Raw genomic sequence first — 18,805 nt, forward strand, 5'->3', positions numbered from 1 at the left:
CTTGACTAGCCTTTGACAGCTGAACTCTCTTATTCAGGTCAAAACAGAATGAACAGTTAAAGGCAAAGGAGAAGGATGCCTGAATATGTGTCAGGTGAGAAGGTTAGTGAACCCTTGGGCTGCTGTTAAGCCTCTACAGCATATCCTGAGCAAGCATCAAATAGGCCTTAACAGGCAGCAGCTGATACACCACCAAGACTAGATTTCTGCCTGACCAGCCACCTCCCCTTTGGGTTAAGCCCACAGGTTGTAATTGTGGACAGGGCTTTCTAGGTCGGGTAACAGTGAGCTAAGTTGGTAGCCGGACTGAGGTTGAGAATAGGCAGAGAGCAAAGTAGAGTCCAAGTTGAGATCAAGGCAAGTGGAGAGCAAAGCAAAGTCAAGGTCCAGGCTGAGATCAAGGCAGGTGGAGAGCAAAGTGAAGTCAAGATCCAGGCTGAGGTCAAGGTAAACGAGAAATCAAGCCAGGGAAAAAAACACAACAGGCCAGACAGGAGAGGGCAAGGCTGGAGCAAGGCAGGATAGGAACACAGAAACAAATCAGGAACAAGGCAAGAACACACAGGAACAAAACCAAGAACTAGGCAGGAACATGCTGTAGCAACTAGTACTGCAGAGAGAGCAGGAGAATTGTTGCAAAGTCATTGAGTGGTAGTTCTGAGCTTCTTTATACTAGACAGGATGTGTTGTCATGAGGGCGTATTACAGGAAGTCCAACCAGCAGGGCCTACAAAAGGGCTCAGAAGCTTCAGGAAATTCAGCCATGTTCCTGGGATGCTACCTAATGGTGGAGGTGCTTTAGACTAGAAGTAAGGGGCCTTACAGTACTCCCCCTCTTAAACCACATCCCCAGGCCCCTAGGCTTGGGCTTATGGGAGAAGAGCTAGTAAAACCTCTTGAGCAGGGCTTGGACTTACTCAGTGGCTCCCAAGAGTTTTCTTAAGGACCATATCCTTTACAAGTAATTAAATAGTGGTTTACTTTGTCATCACTCGGAGTCTAGGATTTTCTGAACTTCAAATTCTGGGTCGGAATCTGAAAAGACTACAGTGGGCATTGGTGGTCATCTCTCTTTCCACTTAAGGACCATGGATTTCAGTAATGAAATGTGGGAAGGCACTGTGGATTTGCAGGGAGGGAGGTGAGTTAAATTGGTATGTAACAGGTCCAATTTGTCTCAAGATAGGATAAGGACCGATTAAATGGGGAGCGTATTTAGTGGAGGGAAGCTTTAGGTGGAGATTCTGTGTACTTAACTACATTAGGGTTCCTCATGAAAACTGGGGTGTGGGGCGTCCTTCCTTGACAGCACTTATTTAATATGTTACGGCGACTTTGAGGAAGAGTTGATGAGTCCTTTCCCAAAATTCCAGGAGATTGGCCACTGTGTGGTGTTGAAGTAGTCAAGGGGTAATGGAAGGGGCACCTTGGGGCATTTGCCATGCACGATGAAAAAGGAGAGGACCTCGAAGATTCTCTGATATGGTTGTTATAACAAAATTCTGCCCATGGCAGTAATTGAACCCAATTGTTCTGCTGCTCTGAAACATAGGCCCAAAGGAAGACTTTCAGGATCTGTTTGGTTCTCTCAGTTAATCCATTAGATTGGGTATGAAAAGCAGAGGAAAAATTGAGGGAAACACTGAGTTTCTTACACAGGCTCTTCCAGAACTTTGAAGTGCACTGTACCCCTCTACTGCTCACAGCACATTCAGGTAGTTTATGCAGGAGGAAGATTTCCTTAAAGAAATGGCAAGCCAGAGTAGGTGCCAAAGGTAGTGACCATAAAATAATGAAGTATTCCATCTTCGAAAAGTAGTCCACGACTACCCAGATGACTGTAAAGCCATCAGATGCAGGAAGATCGGTGATGAAATTAGTGTATATAAGAGTCCATTGCTTGTCTGGATCTGTCAGAGGTTGATGAAGACCCATGGGTGCTGGTGGAATGGTTGTTGTGAACACAGCTGGAGCAGGAATCCACATATGTTTGGATATCTTGGTCATCTGAGGTCATAAGTAATGGAGTGAGATTAATTCCATGATCTTTCGGACCCCTTTGTCTGCCCAGCTTATAGTTGTGGCCCCACTTGAGGATGTTCTAAGATATGTGGGCTCTATCATTTTACCAACGGGAACTAAAAAGGTATTGTGGCAATGAAGACACATCAGGCAGGATTCATGGCAAAAAGGAAAAGAAGGGCTGACCACTCCCGTGGGTCCCTTTTTATTGTACATACATCCATAGCATACAAATGTGCCCTCACATCATTGGCTCCTCTAGCCATAGCATACAGACGTGTCATTAGACCATTGGCTCAGGGGGTGCATACAGATCATTTCATTGGCTGCTGAAGCCTATACCATATATGTGTCTGTCTTTTGCCTGCAGCTGAATACGTGGCAGCTAGGTATCCTCTCCTTAGGCAGTGAGGGTTAATTATAAGCTAGAGATTTAAGATGTGCTAGTCTTTCTGCATTCAGTGCAAAGGTCAGAGAGAAGGGAAGTTAGCGTTAACCCCTGACATGCCCTGCTGGCCATCAGGAGCAAAGCTCATAATTCCCCACATCTCACCTTTTCTGTTTTTATTTAAGCAGCATAACGAATATCTCTGTATCCATGCTTTAGATCCCTACTGAAACCTGCTATGCTTTGCGTATGGGCTGGAGATAGGGGAGGGGGGATATGGAGAGAAAAGCTGAGTCGGTGTGGTGTGCCAGCTACCGCAGAGCTCTTGATTCTCCACATCACCCAGAGCTGGTGCAGCGTGGTGTGCCAACTACTGCAGGGCTCATGATTCCCTATTAAGCAGCATACAAGTCATCTTTGTATCCAGGCTGAAAGCAAGGTTTCAGTATGGATATGAGGTTGGGTATGCACTGAATACAGCAGCACAGGCAAATAATTAAGACAATTACAATCATTATAATAGGAATCACCTTTTTGAGACCAGAAATATCAGGAAGCCAGGACCATAGCCAGTCCCAGGGAGAAGTTGGTGTTTTGTCTGAAAGTGGTGCATCAGCAACCATGGTTTCCATCTGCTCTTTGGTATGTGTGAGGTTTGCTTTATAATCTGATATGTATACACAGCAATGAGATCCAATTAATGCACAAACACCACCCTTTGAAGCTAAAACAGTGTCTAAGACATAGCGGTTCTGTAATGCTACCTCTCTAATCTGAGAAACTTCTGTTGTGAGTAGTTTTAATGCATGGACTATCTGATTAAATAGGGCAGTCGTCCAGTTAGCTAGGATGTGTAAGTCTCTGTAATTCATAGCTGTTCCCATTGGGGGAATCAGGCTTCTAGCTACCTGGGTTTCTTTATACTTATCTATGGGACTCTTGATAGCCTCCCTTTTGTTACGGAGTCTTGCTTTAGGTAAATTGTTGACTGCATAGTATGAGGGGAGGATGTAGCCTAGAGAGCATCTGCCTCTCCATCTGGGGGGAATGTGCATATATGCTCTACGCCCACATAACATCTAAATGTTCCCTATTTGGTTAGTGTACCAGTTACGGGGCTGTTTGACTTGTTGTACCATTGCGGATACATATTCACACAAGTTAAATTGCCCGTCTGAGAATTTGTCTCCTCTTTCACACTTTTTTGTTTCTCCCACTGAACATCCTGAGATCAGCCAATTGCACATATAGTGGGTAAAGCTATGCAAGTATTCTGTGACATTTTGTGAGAATTCTGGGTGTGTTGTTACATTAGAGTACGATCTGATCATGACTTCTTTTAACACAATGGTTCGGCTACAATATGGATATTTATTTTATTTTATTTATTTGTGTTTTTCTATACCGGCATTCACCGCAGTTCGTATCATGTCGGTTTACATAAAACAAGGGGTGAGCAATACATTATAACGTACATAGCTAAAACGTAAGAGTATACATTACAAAAGTATAACAAGTGCGTAGAAGAAAAGATTTCAGGTGGGATATTTTCCCACCTGAAATCCTTTCCCATCCCCTGGATCATAGTCCCAACAAAGAGCGGCAGTCTCTTGAATACGGCTGCCAATGGGTATTATGGTATTACCAACTGGAGAGTTAAGGGGATAACCTCCCGGCCACGGGAAATTCATCCATCCTGTAAGATTAAATGGCACGGCATGCATCATTAGTCCTCCGCGGGTATGGGTTGGCATGTGTGTGCAGATCCAACAGTCTGTTCGATTCAACAGGTGTGAAAAGTTCTCTGCATCGAGGATGTACATGTTGTCCTGCCAGAGTCCTTGTTCGGAAATCGCCATAGCTGGAGAAATAAGGCAAAAGAGGAGGGTGCAGAACACAATTGTTAATGAGTTGGTATTTAGACAAGAAAAGGCAGCTAGTAAGAAGTTTTCTGGAGTTTTCTCAAGGCCTTGCTGTTCCAAGAGTTGTGCAGATTGGTCAGATAGCGCTTTGATCTGTCCCCAGGTCATGTGGTGCTGCTTTTTGCGGGGATTCCGGTCTCTGTCCTTCTGAGGGCTGTGGAGGCTCAGGGAGAAGTTTGGGATCGGGTTCTGTAGACCTTGATGCCACGCCATCCTTACACGGCTTCATACAGCGGCTCGGAACCCAAAGTGGACCTGAGGGACCAAGCACAGCGGCATATCCACGTCCCCATGTTAACAAAGGAACGGGACCATGCCAGACAGGGTTAGGTAACATTTTATACAAGACTGACGGCTGTGGGTGACTAATCCTAGTCCCATAATGATTATCCACGGCTGTGGTCTGATTTGAATTTGATATGTTTAGATGATTTAAAGTGAACAATACTTTGTTCAGCCAGTCCTGTTTAGGGGGAAGTCCAATGGCATTCCCTCCTTTTTGTTTGTGTTTGTCAAGGGCTGTCTTAAGGGTGTGATTGGCTCTCTCCACAATGGCTTGCCCTGTGGAATTGTAGGGAATGCCAAATATGTGTTTAATGTTCCATTGTTGGCAAATTTCAGCAAAGGAATGGCTGCTGTAGGCAGGGCCATTATCAGTTTTCAGAACAGAGGGTAATCCCATTATAGAAAATGTTTTAATACAGTGATTAATAACATGTTTGGTATCTTCTCCTTTTTGTGGTGTGGCCCATAGAAAATGCGAGAAAGTATCAACGGTTACGTGCAAAAACGTCCAGGGGGCGAAGGAGGGATATTGGGTAACATCCATTTGCCAGATTTCGTTAGCATGTAAGCCTCGTGGGTTCACGCCCATAGAAGGGGCAGAGGTGACTTGTGAATACTTGGGGCATTGCTGTACAATAGCTCGGGCTTGTTCTAGTGGGATATTAAATTGTTTTGCGATAGACTTTGCATTTTGATGAAACATGGTATGGCTATTCCAGGGTGTCACAGTAAGCACTGCCTGTTTTGTGGCTGCATCTGGAACTGCATTGCTCTCAGAAATCCATCCAGGGAAAGGCTGGTGGCTTCTGATATGGGCAATGTAAAGTTGGTGTGTGCGGCTTTGGAGAGCTGACTGCAGGGTAAGGAACAGGGATAGCAGATTCTCGTCTAATGAAGGGGTTACATATGCTCCAGGAAGAGAAGAAGCAACATTACAGACATACTGGCTATCAGAAATAATGTTTAAATCATCATTCATAAACATTGCAAAGCGAGAATGACTGCAGCTAGTTCTGCTCTCTGCGCTGACCGCTGCAGCAAGATTAATAAAATTCTATGATGGGTGGAGGATGAATTCTGTTGTCAGGGCAAAACTTCCGTAAAGGGGATGGGAAGAATGGAGTAATTCCATAAATGTCGTAGTCAATCTTTCAGCAAGGTGTATCAATTTTTCATTCATCAAGGTCTAATTGTGATATGTGTTTCTTATGGCTTCGGGTACCTAATATAGGAAAAAGGCTGAAATTCAAATTAATCATTTAACAATATGGCACATCTGGTAGTAACATCTGGTAGAATAGTACAGTGCCTCCTAGTGGATGCACCATCATCACTTTATAGATTGCAACCTGGAACAATAAATTCAATCAATAATACTCTGAGCTTAAATTCAATGTGGAATATCAGAATACAATATCAATTAATTATTAGAATAGGAACTTAAACACGCTGTTCGCTCAGCTCTGTCTGCTACATGCTAAAGCAACTGTTACTACTATTAAATGTCCTTGTCAGTAACCTCAGTTCAGTATTAAAGAACTTTGAAAGTATTTAATGTAATAAAGGTTCAGCATTGAAGGTTGAGGGAAAAGAGGTTTGGATCAGCAGGAGATCTGATCTGTCTCGTGCCCCCCTTTGAAAGCTGCAACGCACAGTTGGGGCAGATAATTGAGGAAGGAAAGGTATGAAGTATGTGTTGTGATAAAGAAATGTATCAGAGATATAACAGATACAGAAATTAGGGAGAGAAACTGCAGTACTAAGTCCAGTTTTTTCTTTTCAAAAGTTCTCCCTCCCCCCCACGAGTGGCAACCAAGAGTTAACAACAGAAAGACAGAGTGAGAGGAAGGGCTAGTGTAAACAGAGGAGAGAACGCCATTCAATGAATCAATCCTTCAAGTCTAGAGGAACTGAAAAGCAGCACTGTATAACATTAACTTAGTTAAACTGAAATCCTTATACAAGAAATGTACCAGCAAGTGATAACATAACTAGATAACATCAGCCAGAGACAATGAGACTGGCAAGGATTTGCTGATCTCTTGTAAACAGATTCTATCTTAACTTACTTTGTCCTAAAACGAATATTGCAGCAAAAATGCAAACTATGTGCACTGGCAATGCAAGCATAGCTACAAAAATAAATCTCAGAGTAACGGAGTCATCCTAAATCTGGTCCTATTTAACTTTGTCAAAGGGGAACATTTCACATTGAATTTACACAGTGTCCTGTCCCAGTTTTACCATAGTTACAACGTAAGGCTCTGCATACACTGGATCTTTCTCTGATGGGTGGGGGAACACTGCCTTTGGGGAAATGCGCTCTAAGTATGCAGGCTTTCTGCAACAGAATAGCAAGGCCCATGATAAACATTCCTTCCAGGTTTGCTTTGTCTGCTCAATCATTTGGTTTATTCTGGTTTGTAATCGAGCATTGTATTGTCTTACCAGATCATTTCTTTCATGTTGGTACGGTTTTTGTTTGTAATGCCACTGTGATATCAGGACTGCGGCTGCCTGTCCCAAGGTCATATATGCTAATTTCTTTGAAGATCTGGAGGCATAGTTACTGCTTATGGCACTCCGGGCGGTATTCAACTCAATTGCTGTCAGGGATCCCTCTAGCAACCCTCGGGTGTAAGAGGAATGGGACCCTGTCTCCTTGATACTTGTGCTGAGTTCTCTAAGAACACTATAGGGAAGGGCGGACCAACTATATTCTGTCCCGCCCATATCATTGATCCTTTCTGTGACGGGAAAGGCTTGAATCCCTTCTAATAATTCCTCCCCTGTGAGATTTCCATTCATCTGTTCTAGGTGAGACCCCATGCTGACCGCAGCACATAAATCGTTACAGGGAGCGGCGGTTTGAGATGGTAATTTACCTGGACAAATCGGTGATGCAGAATCAACAACTGTCGCAGGCAATGGCAGCTGGGGGTACAGGTGGTTGGTGGGGAAGGGGCTTGCGGGTAAGGTGGAGGGAGGCAAGCTTCTTTGATTTCAGTGTCTTTAGTTTCCTGGGGTTTTTCCTCTGAGGTGGACGCAGAGGAAGCCATCGAAGCCATGGTTGGGGACGGTGCCTTGTGAGTGTGTGTCCCCAGATGTTCTATAGCTTCTGTGCATTTTTGCCAGAGCAACAATTGCCTTATGGGAGCGCGTGGAGGCGTATGGAGACTGTTGCCTATCTTAATCCAATCTTGGACATCCAGAGTTCCAGCCTCAGGATACCATGGGCAAAGGCAGGCTATTTCACTTATCAATTTTTCTAAGTCCCCTAGTCTGACTTGTGCTATTTCTCCCCTGGTGACGAAATAATGATTCTTTATTATTTTCTGCAGCTTTTTTGCATGACACGTCTGCTTAGCTGACAGTTTCCCCCCCTTACTCACGAATGTTGGGAGCAGACTCGCTGAAAAATACTTAAAAATTACTTACGATTGCGGGAGCAGGTCTGCTGTTTACGGTGCGCACATAAGCTTTGTCCAGCCGGATGAGCAGGGAATTTATCACGTCGCGGGTCACCAGATATTGCGGCAATGAAGACACATCAGGCAGGATTCATGGCAAAAAGGAAAAGAAGGGCTGACCACTCCCGTGGGTCCCTTTTTATTGTACATACATCCATAGCATACAAATGTGCCCTCACATCATTGGCTCTCCTAGCCATAACATACAGACGTGTCATTAGACCATTGGCTCAGGGGGTGCGTACAGATCATTTCATTGGCTGCTGAAGCCTATACCATATATGTGTCTGTCTTTTGCCTGCAGCTGAATACGTGGCAGCTAGGTATCCTCTCCTTAGGTTGTGAGGGTTAATTATAAGCTAGAGATTTAAGATGTGCTAGTCTTGCTGCATTCAGTGCAGAGGTCAGAGAGAAGGGAAGTTAGTGTTAACCCCTGACATGTCCTGCTGGCCATCAGGAGCAAAGCTCATAATTCCCCACAAAACGTAGTTGTAGTAAGATTCATGGCTGGATCTAGAATGAACTGGGGTTTAATGGTGGCATCGAATGGATCAAGTGAGCAGGATAGGGCATATGCTCTGGCATTCTTTTCAGCAGGACAAAAGACCAGGCAGAAGTCAAACCTGCTGAAGAACAAGGACAATGAGCCTGATGAGGATTTAGTCTCTTGGCCTCCTGAGGTAGAGGAGGTTCTTGTGATCAGCAGTCATAACGAAGAGGTATCTGGCTCCCTCTAAGAAGTGTCACCATTCTTCAAAGGCTAGCTTGATGATCAGAAGGTCCTGAAGAAGGGGCGGGGGCAAAGTTCGACATCAGATGCTGCCTTTGAGAGAACTGCTTCAGTCCCAATGGAGGAAGTGCCCACATCAATGAATAAGGGCTTATCTGGGTGCTGAAGGACAGATGTAGATTTGAACGCCCTTTTGAATTGTTCAAAAGCCTTGACTGCATCTTTGAGCCAGTCTTTAGGAGATGCCCCTTTGTGGGTGAGAGCCTTGAGAGAGGCAGTAAGTGCAGAGTGGTAAGGAATGAATTGGCAATAGGAATCCGTGAACCCCAGGAAGCATTGTAGTGCTTTAAGTGTCATGGGCCAGGGCCAACTTCTGATAGTTTATAGTAGGGTCCATCTTCAGGAATTGTGATAACATGATGTACCCTAAAAAAGGGAAATTCTGATCGCTCAAAACAACACTTCTCCAATTTCGCAAATAGTCTGTTCTCGCAAAGACACTGGAAGACAGTTTTTAGAGAAGGTTAAGATATCATCCAAGTATACCAGAACACACTACTTCAGAAGGTCTCTGAACATGTCATTTATGAAATTCTAAAATACTGCAAGTGCATTGGAAAGTCCGAATGGCATGACTAGATATTCATAATGCCCGACTCTTATATTAAATGAGGTTTTCCATTTGTCACCTTCTCTAATTCTTATCAAACTATAAGCTCCATGAAGGTACAACTTGATAAAGACCTTGGCACCTTGTAATTGATCAAACAGCTCAGAGATGAGGGGTAGCAGGTATTCTTAAATCGTGATGTCGTTCAGTCTACGGTAATCAATACAGAATCTAAGAGACCCATCCTTTTTGTCAACAAAAAAGAATCCTGCTCTTTGCAATGACGAGGAGCGGAGGATGAAACCTTGTTCTGTGTTTTCCACGATGAATTCATACATCACTTGGGTCTCCAGGACAGACAAGTACACTTATCCAAGAGGCAGCATTTTCCCAGGAAGGATATCAATAGGGCAGTCTGTAATGCTCCAGCGGTGTTTCAGAACACCATGAACGAGATACTCCACGATCTCTTGTATCGGTGTGTGGTCGTGTACCTGGACAACATTTTAATTTTCTTGGATTCTCTGACCACTCACTGCCAGCACGTCGTCCAAGTATTGCAGTGTCTGAGAGCAGATAGACTATATGCGAAACTTGAAAAGTGCCTTTTTGAGCGGGAGTCCCTTCCCTTCCTGGGGTATATTGTCTCCAGTGAGGGATTCCGTATGGACCCCCCAGAAGCTCAAAGCCATTTGGGAATGGCCGCAGCCGTCAGGACTGAAGGCACTCCAACGGTTTTTGGGTTTCGCCAACTATTACCGATCCTTTATTCCTCATTATGCGTCCATCGTTGCCCCGATAACAGCCTTGACCCGGAAAGGTGCGGATCCCAAAACTGGCCTCCGGGAGTGGAGGCTGCCTTCCATCGCCTCAAAGAGGTGTTCCTGCAACAGCCGTGCCTATGCCATCCGGATCCACAACTGCCATTCATCATCGAAGTGGACGCGTCCTCAGAAGGCATAGGGGCCATTCTGAGCCAGACTTCAAAAAATCACAAGTTACGCCCGTGTGCCTTCCTCTCTCATCAGTTCTCTCTGGCAGAGCGGAACTATGCCATTGGCGACAAGGAGCTCTTAGCCATTAAAGAGGCCCTAGAACAGTGGTTCTCAACCCTGTCCTGGGGACCCCCCCAGCCAGTCGGGTTTTCAGGATATCCACAATGCATATGCATGAGAGAAAATTTGCATGTTATGGAGGCGGTGTATGCAAATTTTCTCTCATGCATATGCATTGTGGATATCCTGAAAACCCGACTGGCTGGGGGGGTCCCCAGGACAGGGTTGAGAACCACTGCCCTAGAAGAATGGCGTCCTTGGCTAGAGGGGGCACAACACCAGTTTACGGTCTACACGGACCATAAAAACTTTGAATACCTGCATCGGGTACAACGACTCAACCCTTGACAGGCACATTGAGCGTTATTCTTCACCCGATTTAACTTTATCCTACACTATAGACCTGCCGGGAAGAATCTCAAGGCTGCCGCCTTGTCACGTTTCTTCAAGGCTACGGAGACTTTGGATGACTCTCAGTTCATCATCGAGCCGTCACGTGTCCTACTGTTCGCCACCACGACAATCCCTCCCGGGAAAACTCTGGTTCCGCCGCACTTGCGGAAACAAGTCCTGGCGTGGGCTCATGACTCCCATTGCTCCGGTCATCCGGGACAATCTCGGACCTTACAGACCCTCCGCCGATACTATTGGTGGCCTAAGGTCAACAAAGATGTCTGGTCTTACGTAGAGTCCTGCCAGTCATGTGCTCATCATAAGAGGATCCCAGGTTCGACCCCAGGCTTGCTTCAGCCTTTACCAGCTCCCTCGGAACGATGGACCCATCTTGCAACGGACTTCGTGGTCAATCTGCTGTCATCCAGTGGGAACACTGTCATATGGGTGGTCATCGACCGATTTAGTAAATGGCACACTTCCCGGGAGGGATTGTCATGCCACTCCCTGGGTTGCCGTCCGCACCATAGCTGGCCCAGCTGTTTGTCCAGCACATTTTTAGACTACATGGTCTACCAAGACGTATCCTCTTAGACTGAGGCCCTCAATTTATTGCCAGATTCTGCCAGAAGTTCGATGTCACCCTGGACTATACTTCTGCTTACCACCCACAGACCAACGGTCTAGCGGAGAGAATGAACCAAACTTTAAAGCAGTTCCTCCGTATCTGTGTAAATGAAAAACAGGACAACTGGGCAAGTATGCTGCCATGGGCAGAATTTGCACTCAATTCTCATCTTTCCACGGCTACCGGATCCTCACCATTCCAGATAGTCTATGGGAAGCAGCCACACCCGCCGCTGCCAGTTCCCATTTCAGTCATGTCCCCGGTAGCCTAACTCTCTGCAGACGAGCTACACCGCCTGTGGATTTCCACACGGCGCACATTGATCAAAGCCAGTCAGGTGGCAAAAAGGTATGCTGATCAGCGACGAAGACCATACCCGCCTCTGAGGCCGGGTCAAAAGGTATGGCTGAGCACCCAGTTCATCCGACTGAAGCTGACATCAGCGCAATTGGCCCCTCGATTTATTGGGCCATTTCCCATTATTCGACTGGTTGGTGAGGTATCATATCAGCTTCTTCTACCACCTTCACTCAAGATACACAACACGTTCCCTGTCTCCCTCTTGAAGCCCCTGGTGTTATCTTGGCCTTCCAGTACGCCTCTGACTCCCCAACCTATTGCCTCCGAAGACTACCTCACCTGTCAAGTCTGGGAGGTATTGAACTACGGAAGCATAGAAAGAAATGGGAGTACCTGTTAGCCTGGGAGGGGTTCGGCCCCGAAGAAAACACCTGGGAGCCGTTGGCCAACATACTAGACCGGGGCTTGTTTGAGCAGTTCCATAAGACCAGGCCTCCTTGGAAGCCCAGGCCTCCTTGGAGGCACCCTAAAGAGGGGGGTACTGTTGTGTTCCACGGCCGCGACTGCGTCCCCCTACCTGACCTGCACCAACAGGCCGCCGTGGCAGCGTCAGGTAAGTTGCGGGAAGCTGAGGCCTGTAGCCCCCGCACGCTGGCGTGAGTATCCGCGATGGGCACCAGGCTTGGGAGCCGTCCCTGCTCCCTCCTTGCGGCGTTGGGCGGTTTCCCCCGCAGGCCAGGAATCCAAGATGGCCACCACCATACTTAGGCGCGAGGCCGTACCTCCTCACTAGATTTAAAGGGACCTCGTCCCTTTAAGTGCCTGCACCTGTGTTCAATGAGCCAGAACAGAGGAAGTATATAAGGAGACTTCCTCTGCTCATTCCTTGACTTGGGAGGATTAACTTCAGGACTCAGATAGTGCACGGAACAACATATAATGTGCAGTTATCTCATGTTTACCACAGCCAAAGCGATTTAGAGCCTGTACAAAGACATTGGCAAGGAATGACCGATGACTAATCTGGATATTGTGCTTTAAGGCTATATCATTTCTAGCCTGCTGCACCACAAATACCAGGTCTTAGTGTCAATATAGGCTTTATTAATACAGCCAGTGACAAGACACATATGATGGTCATCCTCATCTTCTATATATGATACCACATGAGCCATAAGAAGCAGAATTTCTTATTTATTGATCATTCCTTGACTTGGCATGTGGCGCAGTGCCTAAGTTGAAGAGACCTTGATCCAAAGGTTGTGGGATAGAATTCCATGTTTGTGGGTCCCAGCCCACACTTCCTTGAACTTAAGAACACTTGTTTCCAAGCTTGGGGGTTCAAGCTCCCCCTTCAAGAATTCCTACAACATCTGCAAGACCAGTAGGTCCAAGAATGTCTCACTTTCTTGTTCAGCTGCTGCTTGCCCCGGACCTCACTCCTGTTGATTGGCTCTGTCCTTGACCGTCTGTCCAGGACTTCATGTTCCTGCCGATGGCCGGAGACCTAGCCCAGTAGGATGAAGATCGAGCACTGCTAAGACGTCCTTCCAGTGTTGTTTGAGTCTGCTTGCTTCGGTGTGTGTCTTGGATTCTTGGTTCCTGTCTTGTCTTGGTGATTCCTGGTGTGTGATTTCGGATCGGCTAGTGGTGATTCCTGGTGTGTGACCTCAGACTGGTAAGTGATGACCCTCTGTCACTTGACCTTCGACTTTTTCTGGACCATCGTCTCCAAGGGCCCACCTAAGTCCCAGCGGCCCGGGTCCCTACGGCTCCTCCCGGGGGGACCGCGGGCTTCCAGGGGTGAATCTCCAGTTAGCCCTTGCACCGATCTCACGACTCTTTGACCTCTCAAAGGTCCACCTAAGTCCCAGCGGCCCGGGTCCCTACGGGCTCCTCCCGGGGGGACCGCAGGCTTCCAGTGGCGAAGACTCTGTTCCTCTCCTCGACGTCACGTCTCTTCGTCTGCCTCCACTGTCAACTCAGTCTCTAGTGCCGAGGGTCAGCCGGTCTCATCTTCTGCTCTGCCTCGCCATCCGACGGGAGAACCTACAGATCCACCTCCTCAGGTATACCATCCTCCCGATGGTCCAAGGGTTCACAAGCCTGAGCATAACACAGGGATGTGCAGACCAAAAACATTTGTTACAGTTCATTCATTTGTTTTGTTGTGACCCATACTTGTTTCATTAGTTTCAAAATGAAAAAAAAAAATTTTCATTTATTCGTTTCATTCATTTTCCATTAAAACATATGGGAGAATTATTACAGTCTGTAGTAGGCTCTAGAATAGTGAATTTTCTATCAATTGTAATGAAACTTGGGAGAAGAAATCATCGAAAGGGGGAAAGAGTCGCACAGTACTTTAGAAAATGGCCAAGTGGTATAAAAAAAGTGGCAAAGTTGCCTAAGGTTCTGCAAAGGGGTATGAGGCTTACGGGATTGGCAGTTCTCTAATGCAATATGAAGAAAAGAAGTAGTAAGAGGAGGAAGAACACCTCAAGCTTTAGAAAGAGGATGGCTGCCCAACAATAGTGTCATCAACAGTTGATGGCAGCATGAGAGGCAAAGTGGCACCAAAAGTGGCATCAGGTCCCTAAGTCAACATAAAGGGGGAATGTATCAGAAAAAATCCTGAGGTACCACTAAAGAGACCAAGAATCAGAAAGAGTGGTATCAAGATAAAGAAGTCAAAAGCATGGGAGAGGTGCACAGCAGCACCCCAAATTGAGAAGTCCTCAATATGTAAAAACTGAAATATGTCAGGAAGATACAGGCAGAAATAAGAATATAAATGTGTAAAATCTGTGCATGGCAACAAGGCTGAGCGGCACAAGGATCTGAAGGTGTAAGATGAGGGGTATAGCATTAAGGCAGAGTGGCATGGGAGATACCAACCATACTGTTGGAGCATGCATCAACCAGAGAGAGGGGGTAGATGACTCTTCCTATCAAAGTATGGCTGCATCTGGATGATCCACCAGTCCAGTAGGATATATTTGTGTCATGGAGTAAGCTACATCCATTATAGCTAGGTAGTAGATATGTACCAAATGCACAATACAAAGGAACTGTTAGTGGGCCATGAAATCAGTTATGGTTCATATAGCAGTGCCATAAGTGTGCAAAAGAATGAATAGCCGTGACAAAAGCAAGAAATGGAAAGAAGGTGAACACCATAGATGAAGAATAGTCTTAAAACCCTGAGTGTTATGATTCTGCTTGCGGCTAGGGCACTGTGAAGCGAAGCAAGAGAAGGCTTTAAGCATCGCAGGCATCTCATGTAAAAATCATTATTCAGTCTCAAGCTAAGACAGCTTTGTAGAGAGCCAGCATGTTCAAGGTGTCAATCCCTGATGAAGGAATAATTTTCTGAAACACTGCAGTGTTGGTTCAAGACACTAGAACTTAACGACGTGCATGGAGAAGCAAATAAATCAGTGTTATGAAGAAGTTGCGGACAATACAGCACCTTGAAGTTAAGTGATTGCTGATTAACATATAAATACCAACAAAAAATAACAAAAGTACATCTCGAATAAGTGACTAATGATTATAAACCTTTAAGCCTAATATCGGGTGTGTTATATTCAGAATTGATAAACCACCTGAGGTATATGATGGTCACTTTGAGATGATATATAAAAATATTCACATAATCTAAATTTAGATATTGAAACAAAGATTCACAGAGTCTATTTTAGTGTAGATAACTCTATGGTGTGATCAAGAATATATGGAACATGGCATGTTGTAGGTAAGTGTCAGGCCTCAGTGGTTAGGGTTTGAACATGGTATGTCGTTGCTGTAAGTGACAGGCCTCAGTGTTAATGTTTGGAACATGGCATGCCGTAGCTGTGACAGGCTTTAGTGTTAATGGTTGGAAGATGGCATGCTGTAGTTTTTAAATGACAGGCCTCATTTTTAATGTTTGAAACAAGTCATGCCATAGCTGTAAATGACAGGCCTCATTGGCAAAGGCTGGAAAATGGCATGCCATAGCTGCTGTAAGTGACAGGCCTCTTTGGTAATGTTTAGAACATGGCATGCCATAGCAGAAAGTGACAGGTCTCATAGTTAATGGCGGAACATGGCATGACATAGCTGTAAGTGACAGGCCTTGTTGTTAATGGTTGGAATATGGCAGGTGGTTGGTGAAGTGTGGTTCAGGTGATGGTGTTGCAGACAGAGCAGGCAGATGCTGTTAGTCAATCATAGTCACTGGATTTTGTTGGATGCTGGATGTAGGCCCCATTGCTGTTATTGAGGCACAGCATGCAGAAAGGCAGAGCAGCCAGCAGCTTCACGTTCCATTCATTCATCTTGCCACTCACATAGCAAATCTGGATAGCTAAGCAAAGGCAGATTAAGTTTAAGGAACACTAGCTTCTCCATCAAGTGGGTTGACAGCCTGGAGCGATGAAGGCTTATGTCATCTACTGTCATGGAAAACACTCTTTTGCTGGGGACACTCGGTGGGCAAGAGAGATAGCATTTAGCACTCTCACTAGGTCTGGCTAGATGTTAGACTTGTGAGAACAATATGCCAGCACATCTGTCTCAGTGTCTTCTATGGTCTGAGTGAGTTAGCATGTTACTGAGATTTGAGCTGCCATCTCCTTTGGTGGTACTGGACGTGACTCTTCTTCCTAGCTGCTTTAGCGATCGCCTGGAATCAAAGTGAGGATTGTTTCTGTGTTCCTGTGGAGGGTGTGCTAGGTGGCAATGATGGGGTGCTGCTCTTACTTGCACTGCTGTCTGACTTGGCCAGTAAGGGTGTTTCCTCCTATGCTACATCCCTCATGTGCCTCAACGTGTGGCGCTCTAGCTTGTAGATCACATCTGTCAGCATGTTCTTCATATGTGTCAGATTTTTTGCCTCCAGTGCAAGTCTCCCTTTCACATGAGGATCACATAATGTAGCGAGCATGTATTTGGGTTTTCTGGTTAGAGGTCCCAATCTCTCTGTCACTTGCTTTTTTCAAGGACACCAAACAGCGCAGCACTTCGCCTCTCATTCCCTCTTCCTGTTGAAAGCCCTCCAACTTTTACAAAAGGATGTTTACTATTGGGATAACATCTCTCAAGGTGATGCTTTACTCCTGGGGGAATTCTGTGCACAAAAACTTAAAATTCTGCAAAATTCTGCATACTTTATATTGGTCAAAATAACACAATTTACATGGCAGTTTTTAAGTAATTACAATACAGAAAAAAGTTATTTCCTAGCGTGTAGCCAGATGGACTCAGAACGAATGGGTATAGTATGCTCGTGCTAGCAGTTGGAGACGGATCTGACGTCAGCACGGGTATATATACCCCCACAGGAAGCATAGCAACTCAGTAATTTCCGTCTCCAAAGCAGTTTGGAGAGCCTGCCCGCTCGCTGAGCGTGTTTCCAATCTACTTTCTATTTTCTACTAAATTTCTACAGGAACATCGAGCCCCGCACTCCTGCGATGATACCCTTGGGGTCCCTCCCCCATTTGAGTTTCCCGGGGTGATTTCCGCGATCCCCCGGAGGTTTAAGGCCTCGGTCCGGTGGCCGAATCGCGGCAGGGACTTAGCCCCCGGGCGAGAAGGGCTCAGGCGTGGCGAAAGAGGCGCCTCGGTCCCGGCGTGGACTCGAGGCAGCGGGTGCATTTCCTCAAGCGCGGCGGTGAAGGTATTTCCCCTCTCCCCCCGCAGCCGGAGACCGCCCGGGTTCCAACCGGGAAGCGCTGAGGATCAGGTAAGGCGTACATCTCTTACTTTTTGGTCTCCGAGGAACGAGGATCGGCGGCGTTGCCTGCATGTGGCACGCCGTGGAGGTCGCCATTTTGTCTGCCTTGTTCAGGTATTGAGCGCCTATGATAGGCGCCTGTCTATGCTTAAGCGCATATGGGATATCCTTGAGTGTATATTGCATTCTACTGAGCACATATTGTATATCATTGTGCGTATATTGCTGACCGCAGACTAATGAGCGCATATTGGATAGCATTGAGCATATGTTGCTGACCACATACTAATGAGCGCATATTGGATATCATTGAGTGTATGTTGCTAATCGCATACTAATGAGCGCATATTGGTTATCATTGAGAGTATATTGCTGCCGCATATTATTGAGCGCCTGTTGTGTTAAGCGCCTGTTGTATTAAGCGTATATTGCTGCCGCATATTATTAAGCGCCTGTTGTATTAAAGCGTATATTGCTGCCGCATATTATTGAGCGCCTGTTGTGTTAAGCGCCTGTTGTATTAAGCGCATATTGCTGCCGCAGATTATTGAGCGCCTATTGTATTGAGCGCATATTGCTGCCGCATATTATTAAGCGCATATTTTTCAATGGAACAGAACGCCTCAGCGTCTTCAGCGGCGGCGCCTCCTGATTCAGGCATTAAAGCCCTCGGCTGGTTCCTGTAGAATGAAAGAGCTAACACTCTGTTATAATTCTGCTTTGGAGTTGAGCAATCTGAGACAGATCCACTAGGGAGTTAGCACTTAATATAATCTCTGTACTGAAGTAGCAATCTGTTATGGATCTGTTCCCTTGAAGAAGGAGTAACAGTGATGAGACTCCGTAGGCAGAATAGTGAACTAATGTGGTTAGCTCCCACAGAGTGGTAGATGATGTAATACCGCTCTACTAGTGTAAGGAAAGAACACTTTTCACGGCCACAAATTTAAGAGATCTCTTGGTTCATTCTGATTTTGTCAAATAATTTTGATGAGGTTCAATGGCGATGTCCTTTCGTGGATTGCAAACTGGCTAAAAGACAGGAAACAGAGAGTAGGATTGAATGGGCAATTTTCTCAGTGGAAGGGAGTGGACAGTGGAGTGCCTCAGGGATCTGTATTGGGACCCTTACTGTTCAATATATTTATAAATGATCTGGAAAGAAATACGAGTAGTGAGATAATCAAATTTGCAGATGACACAAAATTGTTCAGAGTAGTTAAATCACAAGCAGATTGTGATAAATTGCAGGAAGACCTTGTGAGATTGGAAAATTGGGC

At 45.8% G+C, this 18,805-nt stretch overlaps 1 protein-coding gene across 1 annotated transcript in view; it reads left to right on the forward strand.

Annotated features, from left to right (window-relative positions):
• Positions 1 to 18,805, forward strand: part of DISC1 (DISC1 scaffold protein) — a 699,528-nt gene that overhangs the window by 266,774 nt on the left and 413,949 nt on the right. The gene's annotated exons all lie outside the window — the stretch shown is intronic.

Source organism: Rhinatrema bivittatum, chromosome 3 (assembly GCF_901001135.1).
Source record: "Rhinatrema bivittatum chromosome 3, aRhiBiv1.1, whole genome shotgun sequence".
NCBI lineage: Eukaryota > Metazoa > Chordata > Amphibia > Gymnophiona > Rhinatrematidae > Rhinatrema > Rhinatrema bivittatum.